The sequence below is a fragment of the Falco cherrug genome, chromosome 6 (assembly GCF_023634085.1).
Source record: "Falco cherrug isolate bFalChe1 chromosome 6, bFalChe1.pri, whole genome shotgun sequence".
Taxonomy (NCBI): domain Eukaryota; kingdom Metazoa; phylum Chordata; class Aves; order Falconiformes; family Falconidae; genus Falco; species Falco cherrug.
Genome location: NC_073702.1, coordinates 60,146,852 through 60,160,158, shown reverse-complemented (window position 1 = coordinate 60,160,158; position 13,307 = coordinate 60,146,852).

Genomic DNA, 13,307 nt, shown 5'->3' with positions numbered 1-13,307 from the left:
CTATTTATAATATACTACAATCAAACTTTTATGGCATAGATACTGTAGTTGTGGTCATATGATGAGCAATATCACCACAGAATATGAAGAAAATATGTTGACCTAGGGTGACAGGATTGCTTATTCTTTTGTCTGATAAGAATTCAGAAGCTAAAGGAATATTCCTACAGTACTATACATTTTTAATTTTTTTTATTTATTTATTTATTGCTTGCAGTTAAAGTTATCTATTTCATTGGCTTCAGTGAAGTCCGGATCACATATATTTTCTGAAGTGAACTGTTAGCTTATTTGTGGGCACTACATTAGCACTTCAAAACATTATACAAATATTATCTGTGATCACTGAAGGAAGATTAGAGCCTATCTATAAGGTTCCTTTCAGTTCCATTCCTTCACTTGATCTTAATCATTTATAATCACTGCTACAGTCACTCAGGCCAACTGTATCTCACACCAGCATCACAGGGTTTTAGTTCAAAAAGAATCTTTAACACTTCTCCTTTTGCCTTAGACTCAATACACTTTGCATTATCATGAAATGGTTTTGCTGCTGAGGCAAGGCAATTACATCCACATTAGAAACAGGAGACAATTTGGAGAACTCACTTCCATCACATTGCCAGCAATTGCCTGGTCAGGGACTTGCAGATCCCAGCCACAGCTTGAACGGAGCATCATGGAAGCTAGCAAAGACATTGCAGCAGTGCTGTCCTCCCGTTGGTCTTTCAATCCAGAACTGCATGTTAGGTAACCCTCATGCCTGCAAGTCTTTTGTGAGCTCCAGGGCTGCTCTCACAGTGCATCCAGGACAGGGGCCCAGGTCCTGGTGCTGCTGTTCCAGGAAGGCCACTTTTGAGGAAGGGAATTGCATAGCTGATGATGCCCCTGCTGCTTCCCTGTGAGTCTTCACGGGTTCAAATGGACCTCCCAAATTCACAGCTGAATGTCTCATCCTGAAATAAAAGTAAGAAAGAAACTGCATTTGTTTTAAATGTAATCTCCCCACCTAAATATGCATGAAATGCAAAAGCTACAATTTTGAACAGTTTGTTACACTGTTACACTGACCCCTAAGGAGTCTGCTGAGCAAACCTAGCGGCCTTTTCTGTTGTATGTGAATATTCCTGTGCCTTAGAATTGTCTGACTTTCTTCTTGTCCTCCCCAGTTACTGTTTCTTCTGCCTTACAAACCAGTACTTTGATATCCTGAAGTTGAATATTTTTATGATTGCTTGATTTTACGTTCATCTTTTGTACAGTATTGCTAGAAGTAACTTCCTTCAGATTTCCTTCCAAGATCAGCATTAATTCCTGCACTTGTTATCCTGACATTTCAGAATTCTGAGCTGCTGATGTGGTATTCTGTTGCAGACACAGACTGTTATTCCTTTTTGGATTTCTATTTGTCTTAGATTTCCCTAAAATGTATCATTGCTGTCACTTTATTATACCATACTACACTATAAAGCCTGCATAAGTGGTTTTCTGCTGAGCCACCACACCTTCTCATTCCTGTTTCCCATCTGTCTTCTGAAAATTGTATCCATCCAGATAAACTTCAGCTCTCCTTAGTCAATGGCTTGTTCTTCTATAGTTCTGAATCCCAGTATCAAACACAAAACAATTTCTTTCCTGTACCAGCACACCAAGTGCGTTCTGTAATCTTAATATTTGCAGGGAGTCAAATACTTTACATGTTTGCTATGTAAGCTGTTGGTTTATATTCTTTTGTTCATATAATTGTTTTTAAGAGTTTCTTCTAGAAGAACAGATTAATCTAGCCAGATGTGGTAAACAGAAGACTTTGTTCTCTTCATACTTGGAATGCTGTAAAATGCTTGAAAAGTAAGAAAATCATGCTCTTTGCTGCTCATTTGAAGCTATACTCTTTTGTAAGAGTTGCCCAGGAGGGCAGAATATGGCCTGTACTTTGCCATGCTTTATTCCTCTGTGTACTTCGAGCAACGTGACCTGTGTGCTTTGTTTTTCAAATAGGTTTGTCCTAGCAAACTGTGACCTCCTCAAACATCAACATGATGTTTTAAAGAAATAGTAAAAGCATTGCTTGGTAACAACACTGTTTATTTACATTCCAGAAAGCATTTTTTTAACTTTTTATTTCACTTAGATAATGTCTGGGATCCTAACATAATTTTACATCTGAGAAAAGTTTTTGGACCCTCTCTGAACAAATACCATGTCTGAAATAAAGAAAGATGGATGAAGAAAAACAGCAGTTCTGAATGTCTTCACACAAAACAAAGGGTCTTTTAATGAAAATCGATTTTAAGATTGCTGTGTAACAGAATCTTTTGTGCAATGGAATCTCACTGGTAACACACAAACATCCCGTGGAATAATGAATTTCATTTCTTTGGAGAAGTAAAAGAATATTTGTTATAGTTTTGTATTATTAAAGTCAATATGCCACCCTTATCTCTGGTGTAATTCCAGTGAATTTTAGTGTTAAGGATGAATTTGATTCAGTAAGTCTGCAAATACATTTCTCTGACATGAATAATAATCTCTAAGTAACAAACAGAATACTTAATATTTTCATTTATATTTATTTTAGTGCTCTCATGGCATGAGTAAAATTCCAATAGAGACATGGGTTTATCAGCCAAACTCATTTCAGTGAGGAATAAGACAAATACTTCTGTATCTTGATACACCTCTGCAGTAACTGTTACAAAATTTGTAATGCATATTTTATTCCAGACTAAATCATTGTCCCGAAAGATACTGGTAAGTAAATAAAATATCAGCCATATATTACTTTATTTTAGTATTTTGAGAAAAAAAGTGATTTTCATGAAAACCATATGGCTTGCAGCAAAATGAAGAAATCTATTCACAGAGCAGGCATAACAGACATTATTAGGGCTCTCTGCCAGTACTTTGGGATGCAGAAGTGTAAAGCTACATTCAGTTAGACAGGACTTGCCTCCCGCTGATCAGGACATTGAATGTTACAGCCTGTTTGGCATGAAATGTCAAATTTTTTAAATCTTTATCTGTAAACTCGGAAGAAAATTGAACAGCCTGTAAAAAACATATCCCTCCTCTTCTTCAGTTCAGAAGACTCATATCTTCAATTCCTTTTCAAGGGAGCCACCTCCTCGATCCAGGCAATCGTACTTAGGCATACGTGTTTGGGGCAACTACCAGAAAAAAACATTCACCGAGCCCCTGTTCTCCTGAGTCAGAAGTTTATTAAAATCCACAAGGAGGGACTCGGGTCCCATGGTTCAGGAGGTGCCATTTTTCCAGACTTGTGAATGGTCTTGTTTACTGCACCAGACCTGCAGTGTACAGGTCAGTGCTGCTGAGGGTGGAAAGACCTGGGATTCTGGGGTGGAAGAAGTCAGCTAGTGATGGGGCTCGGAACTCCATAACCTGGCTTTACGGTCAAAGAAAATGCGAGCATGTCCTGTTTTGATAAGGCTGAGTGTAATCTTCAGTACTTTCATATAATGAATATCTCATCTATAAAATGGGTTTTGTGAACTTGTAATGACTTGATTGAAGACTGATTATTCTGCTTGGAATCCTTGGAGTGCTCCCACAGCAATGCAAAGTATGCTAATAATGGGATAATTACTATTTTAAAGTCTGTTTCCCTTTTGGCATGCTCTTCCTGCTTAACTCAGGTTCCTGGGCTTGCACTGGAAAATAATGTGATAGCTGAAGGGAAGATTCCCTGTGGATGTAGACTCTAAGCTGGTGTATGTTGATTAACTTGATTTATGCCGATGGATCTATCTTAAAATTACACCAGTGGAGGATTCAACACCAGTTTTAAGGAGGATATACTCAGCTGAGTAGTTCTTCGCAAAGTTCTCAAAAAACTTTAAAAAAACATTCCTGCTTAGTTTTCAGCATAATTTTGCTAGCTACTCCGATGCTTTATGGTGTTTATAGCACTAAATAACTGTAATGCCATTGTGTTTCATACTCTATTTTACTGTGTATGCACCGTATGGTATTGATGTGTATTATATTGCATATAACTCAATACAATAAACATAGCATTACAAAACAGAGTTGCTGCATTTTTTTTTATTACAGGTAGGTTACCTACTGTGATAAAAATAATGTAAAAATATAGGGAAATTATTATTCCGTTTCTTCCTACTTTTTATTCACGACATAACCCATAGTAAATTAGATGCAATTTTCATGAAATTTTATACAAACATAGATCTTGGTATAAAACAGTAAATAAGCTCTGCTAGAATTTTATGGGTTTTACACCTGATTTTTAAGATTAGTTTATGTTTGTAATGCTTTGCTTCAGAGGTTACTTGAAGATCAGTCCTGAGGGTTATTGCACATTCTCAGTAGTTTCTGAATGCAGTGCCTGCCAAGAGTCTCACTTTGCAGAACTGAACCATTTATTCTTTCTCTTATTTACCCATATGTAGAATATTTTGCATTTTAAACAGGAGACTCCAGTTCCTATCCATCAGAAACTGAAATACTTAGCTAAGCTTACTGAGATGAGCTGTCTTCTGTGGATGACTGTACTTCCAGAAATACACTGCATGGCTCTCATTTGGTGGACTTGATTCCAGAATGGGTCCTGATAGCCAAAAGGAACCACTGAAATAGCATTTTTTAGGCAGTGCATGGGAATGTTCAGTGGCCCTCAGCAAATTCTTACTCTACTCTCCCCAGACATACTAAACAAGGAAGATGCAGGTAGAAAATACAAACTGAGGACTGTCCCTCAAATCCTGCTCTGGAGCTTAGGTTCCTTATTCAGGGCTGCAGGTCCATGCCTCTCTCTTGGTATCAGGAGTCCACGTTCTCTCTGAGGGTAAGAGCCCATCAAGACTGTTTGAATAAACTAGGCAAAGCTCCTGGTGCCTTTTCAGAGTGTGCCCCTAGCTCGCTCTGAGAAGAGATTAGCAGTAGTAGACCTGCATAATTAGGCATCCTCCAGCCTGAGGGACCCCAGGCTCTCAGCAAGGTCCCTGGCAGCAGTCTACAATGTGAGTGCCACAGGGAGGGGAGGGAAGTTTCCCAAAGCAATGCTAAATTCCTGTAGCTGAAAAGTGGATGCAGAGATGGAGCTTGACTGTTGCATTGTGGTTAAGTACTGATGTGGGACTGGCAGTACTTTTCCTTTTATTACTCGTAAGTCCAGTAACTGTTTAATATAAAATGCATAATCAGTCCTGACAGTAGTGACAGTCCCATCATCTCACTCCTACCCAAGTGTCCTAGTGACTCTGCAGAGCCAAGCTCTTCCTTATCAACTTTCCTTCCCTCTTTGGCAGATCCTGACTGCCTTTGCAAATCCTCAGCAGGAAAACAGGAAAGTCCTGCTCAGCCTGCTCCTCACCAAGTATAAAATTCTCCTATTTTGTTCAGGTTTGTGTTCAATTCCCAATTTCTAGGGCTGAGCTAGGTAGTATCAGTGAGCACTGTGATATAGGAGGGGAGAAGGTGTGCAGGCATCTGGGATTTTCAGAGCCAAACAGGAGACTGCATCCTAATTTTCAGTTTGGGGTATAAAGTTTACCAAGTCCTGTTTATACCAGAGTTCCTTCTGAATCTGGTCCTAAATGGCTTCCATTTTTCACATGTGCCTCTTTCTCTACACAGTTCTCTCTATATCTATGACAGTTCTTATACCAATTTCTGATACCTAGGATAACAAAAGGGCAGAATATGGAAGATGTGTCATATCTATATAAGCATAATGCTCTTTTTCAAATTCTCACTTAATTTCTATAAATTAAAGGCTTTTTATCAGACATATTATAGCAAATTACAACCTATATAGGGTACAGAAGGGAGTGAAAGGCAATCTGGATCAAATGTGCAAGGAACTGGTTATATATGCTGTATTTTAAAAGTTTAATCTGAAAGCGAGGCAACACATAGGAAAATTTCAGCCAGCCTTCACATCTGTCTGTCAAAGATGATTTGGGTGTTATTTAGTAAGTTAGTAGAGCCTATCATCTCCCAATACCACACTATTACTTGTATCAGAGCACCAAAGCCTTGGCTTATAATACATTATGCAGATTAATTTGTCCTGCATAATTTCTCCAATTCCAGTAACACTGGCTTTGTTTTAACACTCATGATTTTACAGCAACACAAGACCAATGGAGCTACTTCACTTGAATCCTTTCTCTTCAGTTTTATGCTAGTGTAACTCAACCATCAGAAAGAAATCACATCTATCTGCCCTAGTGTTAGTGACCCACTCGTGCTTGGTACTATAAAAGCATGTGGTGCAGATCCTATGGAAGGAGGGCCAGGGCTAGGCTCAGGCTTCCTGCAATCATTACTATTCAGCCTGCTGCAACTGTGACCCCCCTGGAATTTTAAACAGACACTGCAGTGGCTCATTGGGAACAAGTGAAGCTGTTCAAGTGCTGATTATTCCAGCAGAGCCTGAGCAAGTTAATTAATAATTAGGTGTGAAATTAATGTACACCTTCTGTTTTCCCTAGTACTTTTCCCATGTCGCTAATTTGCTTCTGCACCACCAAGGGACAAAGTAGATTTAAAGAACAGATGGGGGAATGAGCTAAAAGTCTCTTCAGGTAAACCTTGTTACATTTGCTAGCTTTTTTTAGTGTCATATAGAGCTTTGTCTTAACATTTTAAAATGTCTGATTCCTTAAATCCTGAATATTTTTAGTGCCTGTTTAAAGAACGCTTAATTTTCTGATGAGAAAGAAAAAATATTGCTTTTTCTTTGTTATATTGTACTATATAAATATATAGCATATTATTTCATTATGGTTTATCCTGTATGCTTGCATTTCAAACACATTGTTGAGGGTGTTTATATAGGATGTAATAGGTGAAATGGTGTGAGTTGATGTTAGGGCTGCAGTATTGCATATAGCATAGCTGTTGGAGGGATTTTTTCTTTCTTTATGTTCAGTAGATTTTTATTCAGAGGGAGAGTTTTGTGAATCTTTACAATGAGAAATACATAAACAAAGCTGAATGACTCGGCCTCTGTATGAGCACTTAGTTGTAGGCTGCACCAAAATGCAGCATGAATATTACAGATACTTCACTGAAACTATAGCTTTGATTGTCACCTGCAATATAGGGTGTGGGAAAATCTCTTAGAAATCTGAGATTTGGAAATGAGATGAAGTCTGAACCTCTGTTCCTCTTAAAAGATGAGGTTAGGAACTTTTTTCTCTAACTGGCTATCTCTGGGCTCTTTACTATGCCTAATCTTTCTCTTGGTGCTCTTTCTGTCAACTCAGACTGTGACTTTTGTTTTCTGTGGTCTTACTTTTTTTACCACTCCAGGCTACTGGACAGGGATGAAGATGTCTGTAGTGCAAGGGAAATTATATAAATGTGGAAGTTTCCATGAAAGTAGGTAGAAGTCTCTTAAGAAGTTTAAGGAGTGTCCAGTACTGTGGGAGCAACACATGGCACACAAGAAGGTGAAAGGCTTTTTCCCTTTTTGTAGAACGGAAGAGAATAGGAAATCCTTCTTTCCTAAGCAGAAGGATGTCTGCAGTCCCCATCCCAGTCTTACCTCTTCCTGACCTGGTAGGGAAGCTTAGCAGATCTTTACAAGGTTGCTTTGTTGCTTGTTTTGAATTTGATGCTATTCAGATATCTCGCTTCTGTTCCAGCCAAGAGTACCATTTCTATCAAGAGATGAAATGACTTGACACACTAGCGATCTTTTAATTAGCTCATTTATAATGCAAATAATTTCCCAAACTGTCCTTATTGCATATGCTAAGTAAATAATCTGAACAAAATTGAGCTAACCCATCTTGTTCAGATTCACCATCTTGCCAGCATGTTAGCAGAGAGACTTTTGTGATCCTCAAGCCTGTTTATTTTAATGATGTACCAAAAGGTAGCACTTTCCTTTCTTTGGATGCTATTTACCACCAAAAGATCTAGGAATAATATGAAAGGTAAATAGTTAGGCTACTTATAAACTGAGGGAGGCATATATGCCAGCATTTAGGTTTACAAATCGTAGTTTTTGCATATAAATCCAAGGAACAGTTTATGTAAAGACTTTTAAAAAGCTGATTCATCAAAAAAACAGTTACAAAAATACATTAGGATTAAATAGAATCTAAATGTTATGGCTGGACCTAAGTGGCTTGATTATATACTTTTACATGTCTGGCACTGTGTTTCCACAGTCCTAATAAACTGAATTTCTATTTCTTCCAAAACGTGTTTCTACTGCTTATCCCATTTGAATAAATATTTTTGCTTCAACTGGCTGGCAGGGGAAGGGAGGCAAAACCCTTCCACTGAAGTCACTGCTGGTGACAGCCATGAGCAGCACCTGTCACACAGAACATGGCACATGCGCGGGTGAGGGACTGTCCCTGCAGCAGTAGCTACAAAGTTGATCTGTGACTGGCGAGACTCACCACCTCCCAGGAAGACACATTTTAAACCAGTCTCTGTACAGTCTTAGGTTAAAACATTGTTAGTGCAAGCTTATTATTATTATGGATGTCACCAGTTTTCTGATGTGGATGTTCTGTTTCCACCTCTTCTCCTAATCCCTTCCTAAGACTGCCCACTCTGCTTCATCCATGCAGGTGGAATCTCCTGGGTAAAACAGGACCATTTATTCCATGCCCGTGTTTAATCGTATTTCTGGTTAAAGTGAAGGATCCATAATAAGAAACATTTTTTTTCCTGAGCAAAAACCTTCTTTTCAGTGTTAACTTATCAATATATATAGATATAGCTATTCATCATTATAGCAATATTTCCTGATTTAATCAAATTAACAAAATTGGCCTTCATTAATAAGTCGGGTCACTTTTTGCTTTTCACTTTGATTTATTTGCTTTGTTAGGAACGTCCCTCCGTTTAGCTGTGTCTCTCATCTAATGTAATAGGTAGATAGATACTTTTGGGAAAAAGATATTTAACTTAAAACTCTGTATCCCGCTGGGGAGGAAGAATAAATTTTATTGAACTAACTGGAAGTGCTTGTAGTGTGTGGTTTCTCTGTGCCTCCAACAGTACAACACGTGTGAGGGACTGTCACATGTCATGCTATTTTTTCAGTGGCAGAATCAGTTGCAGGCTTGTATCTCCACCTCTGTGAAAGCACAAGCCCCATGACAGGGAACAACATTAAAATCCCTAAAACTGAATTGGAGGACAGAATGTGTGACATGCTCCAAATTTTCATTTTCACCACGTGAAGTCGGTCGCATCTGTTGGGGGCAAACAAAGTGGCTAGTCTGAGGTGGGTCCCTTCTGGGTGGCTGGTTGTGTGCTGCTGAGTGTGTGTCACTGGAGACAGTGGCGGAGGGAGGGAGGGGACTGTCCTGCTTTGGACTGCCCACCAGGTGCACACCACTTGCTGCCACACCATTTCTCACTCTCCATGTTCTGGTTCAGTACGACATCTGATTATATCAGATTCAGGAATACATCTCTCTGACACCTAGTGGTTATTGCTTTTGGTGCTTGGATGAGAAACAACCAAATGTCGTTGTCTCTTGAAAAAGATCAAACACAAGAACATATCTTTCTTTCCCCTCACTTATTATGTCATATACATTTCACAATATTTCCAGTCTCTTTCTCACAATATTTACAGTAGTTCAGAGAAGCTTTGGGTTCCTAACAGCCTTGAAGTTCACAGTATTACAGCATATGCTACTACAGTAGCAAAATATAGGAGAGTGCATTTTATGCCTGTCGTTTGCATTATTATTTTTGTTCCACTCTTAATCGGCCTACTGACTTCCTCTTGCCACCAAAAAAAAGCCTTTCCTCTTTGTCTTCTCTGCTTTTTTGATTTCTGGTTTGCTTGAATTTGTAATGGAAATAGAAAAGTGGGAGAGATTCATAAGATACTTGGAGGATCTTAAATCCCTGTAGCTCTTATCAGAACTCTGTGGAAGGGCTGCCACCTGCGTTCTTCATTTCCTTCCACTGTGCCAGGCTTTCCTTCCTGCCTCCTCCTCGGCCCAGCCTCCTGCAATCCCTCTTCCCTTCCCTAGCAGTTTGGAGCAGCGCCCCAGCGTGCATCATTACTTTAGGCATGCCTCAGGGGAGAAAGCCCCTAAGTTGCTATTCTTTACAAGGTCTCCCTGGCCACTGCCCTTACTATTTTTTTTTTCCCTTTTGTTAGACAGAAATGTCAGGACCTTCTCCTCTGAGCTTTCCTGAACTTTGGGTGCTAGCCATAAGTTCATTTCGCTATGAGAGAACATCTGAGTCTAAGCCAGTGGCCAGACTCCTGATGATTTTGGAGAGGTTTGGATAATGGCCATACGACCGTAGGACGGGTTCTGTTAGTCAGAATTTCTTTCTGTACCATCTCTGTCCAGCAAGTCAGAGAAATGCCATGGCTCGCCCTAATTCCCCAGAACACTTGTTTGCTGTTATGGTCAGTGGTAACTACAGCAACAGTGAGGAGCTCTTTCTTGACTCATGTCTTGAGCTATTTAAAATGTAATTAACTTTTCAGAGATGGTAATATTCAGAATTTTCCATTTTTTTGAAATCCACCACTTTTTTTTTTCTTTTTTTTTTAATGCCTCATGTACCAAATATTCCCAGGCCAGGCAACTTCCTTTATTTGTGATCAGGAAAACCAGAAAATGCTCATTCTCACTTTTTACTGATATTTAGCCAAATTTTCCCAGCATGACTTTATCCATATCATATTGAGGTTCACATTTTAAAAATAATATCAATAACTGGTTACATTACCCCTCAGTCAACCGTTTGCTTAATTTGATGTAATTAGCACTTTTGTAGCTTATAATTGGTCCCAGCCTTCTGACCATTTCGGTTACCCTTCACTGGATCTCTTCTTCATTTAGTAATATTTTTCAGCATACTGAAATTAATTTTAAAACTCTCGACCTATTAGCCATGTTGTCCTGTCCAAATTTCAACATTTGACTGGTGATTTGGTGTAACAAGGTAAGCATCTTACACTAATGTTTTTAATGAACTATTGAAGAAATTACTTTGCAAAACTTGGAGCTCCTAAATTTCTTCTTGGCATATATCTCCTAACTGTGCACACCCAAGTATTCATGAGTTCTTGGCTTAACTCTCACAAGATCTTTCCTCTGTAAATGTTTTTTGCCAGTCACTTCTGACCTTGAGATGCAATTTTGCAATGTTTCCAGCTTTTGAAACTATATCAGAATATCCTCTGGGGTCTTTTACTTCTTCCTAATAACTAGAATCTCATGGTTTTAAATCCTTGTGTGTCATGTGCTGGATCTATGCTTTAAACTATGTGTCAAATTAAGATAGTACAAAATCTGTGCAAGTTGATCCACAAATTATGTTTTGTTGGTTGATATTTATAATCCTTTTCTCTTGTTTTATTATAATTTCTCAACTGTGGAAATTTTCTTTCTCTGTATCTCTGACAACTTACACGTTCAAAATAATTTAGTTTCAAAAACATATCAGTATGATCCTTCATCAAGGAGAAAAGGGGTGGCTGCAGCAATGATAATTTTGCTGGTTTAGACAGCCAGAAGTCACACAGTCTAAGAATGGTAATATGTAGCAGATAAGCCATTTGTTCAGCATTGACTGAATTGGAGCCAGCACAGAAGACACAAGCAACTTCACTTACTAAATTTGTTGGAGAATAAGGAGCCTACTTAGCAGTCTCCCTTTATTTCAGTGAGGTGGTTTTTTTGTTTGTTTAACCTGCTTATCAAGATCCGTGTTGGATATCTTTTCAGTAGTAGCCTGGATATGGCTCTGAGAACCAACATTTGGAGAAAAGATCCCTACTAAATGTAAGGCTTTAAAGCTGGAAAGATAAAATTACCAACTTTCTTGGAGTCTAAATGTTCTGACACTATGTGGATAGTGGCCTGCAGCAGTTTATATAAGGGAGAAAAGGAGACACCACTGAAATACGCAAGAGAGATGATAAAAATTGTTTCAAGTCTAAGAAAATCAGGAGGTAGTCAAAAGCTAAACAACCTGAATGATCAGACTGGGTTGTTTAGCCATAGACAGAAGGTAAAGGGATATGCAGGATTTTTTTTTCCTGTGTCTTGTTTAAAACCATCTTCTTAAAAAATTATTAACAGATTACATGGGGGTGGGGGGAGGAATGGAAGGATGGAGATGTGAACTGAATGGAAAATAAAGTTATTTTCTGGAGTTAAATATTTTCTGCTGAGACATTTGCTGATAATACTTGGTGCTCAAGAGGTTGTTGATATTTGTAGAAGTCACTATTGATTTTAAATGAAATGCTATAAACCAGCTTCTTTTGCACTTTTGTCCATTTTGTTTTAAAAATTGTTGAACAAATGCACCTTTGGAGACCACACCATTGAATTTGATTCAATAAGATTATTCTAGGCATTGACTTTTACCTGTTGGCTCATAATCTATGCTTTATCAAATTCTAGTTGTAATTTAAGCCAAATAAAGCCTGTTCTTTAATGAATACAACGGTGAATATTGCTGAACCACATCCTTATTTGTGTTGGCTAATGGCACAGTTGCAGATAGACTTCAGAAATGTATTTAAGAGTTGCTCCCCTTTTACTGTATTGAAACTCAGCTAAATCTTCCTAACTACAAGGTATTAGGATGCTGTCTGCCCTTATTATTAGGGGACTTGGGGAAATAGGGATGCTATATCCTGGCTTTTCAACACTTTCCATTATTAACATTCTTACAGCTTTTTCTATAAGACTTTAGTGGTTTTTTTCCCCATAGTATTTACAGGAGGATTTTGAGGAGTGCTTAACAGTTAATGAAATATTTCTTCTTTCTCTTGTTAAATCCTGGTGAGCTTCTGCTGAGATTGTAAGTGCCTGATATTGCAGTTTTCCTTCTTTCACACATGCACCACAAGAACAAACTATGATAGCAAGCTGAAATATTCACAAACCATGAAGCTCTGTGGCTGGGCTGATTCAGAAGTCAAAGCAGAAAACAGTTTTTCTTTCTAATACAATCCATGTATGATGCCAAAATACACTGTTAAAACAGTGGAATGAGATCTATCTCCAAATCTGCTGCAGGATCCCCCCAAAATCCTTGTATTTCCCTGCAGTATGATATAGAGAGAGAGAGAGAGACAAAGGGAGAAGGAAATCTGAGTTCTTGTTGACTATCTCCCAGGCCCGGGGGCAAACCAGATAATTGCAGTCCCCATTGCATCAGAGGAAACTATATGGGTATGGAGAAAGGAAGGAAGGAAGTTATGGCAAAATCAGTTTGGGCAGTGACACATAACCTAGAAACATCTCAAAACCTAGCAGCTAGGTATGTCTATCTGTTACGTAGCCTTCCCTTTCACTATTGCT